The sequence below is a fragment of the Engystomops pustulosus genome, chromosome 3 (genome assembly GCF_040894005.1).
Source record: "Engystomops pustulosus chromosome 3, aEngPut4.maternal, whole genome shotgun sequence".
NCBI classification, from domain to species: Eukaryota; Metazoa; Chordata; class Amphibia; order Anura; family Leptodactylidae; genus Engystomops; species Engystomops pustulosus.
Window position 1 is genome coordinate 80,048,948 of NC_092413.1, and position 727 is coordinate 80,049,674.

The following is a 727-nucleotide window of genomic DNA, read 5'->3' on the forward strand; positions in this document are numbered from 1 at the left end:
CGTGAAGCTCCTGGCTGATCGGACCATCCTAGGGAACAGTCTGTGAATTGCAGGCAGTCACATTTTCCATTGTGTCCATCTGTCTTCTCTCCTGCTACTCTCATTGCTGGACCATCTGCCATTGTAAAGTGACCTCCTGCCCTCAGCCGGTCCCATACCATACACTATGGCTCTTTACACAACTAACTCAATTCAGTGTTGTACTAACATGCTATTACATCTAGCAGCAAGACAGCATGCTGACCTTTTATTTTCTATTTGAAAGAATTTTAACTAATATACAGAATATTTAATAGCATATTGCCAAATGTTGTGATGCAAAATATAAGAATTTTAACCAGACTTGATTTTTAGAATCCAACATGTCACAATAATTAGTTATAACTTCAGAAGGCTTTAACATATCCACAGATACATGGCACCCACAGATACATGGCACCGGTGCCGGAGCATATTTTCATTAGTAGAATAAACCCCCGATCACTGATTTATACTTTATATTAAAAACCGTGCGTGCGGCTGATTCTGAAGTGCCGGAGCGCCGGTGACGTCACCGAGCTCTCAGGCACACTCGCACCTGCACAACTTCGCACGGGGAAACAGGTGTGGCAATACCCCAAATGTGGTGGAAAACTGCTGTATGGGCGCAGGGCCGGGTATAGAATGAAAGCAGAACCATTCATAGCAGATTTGTATTGTCACATTGTACAGACTATAAAATTAAAAT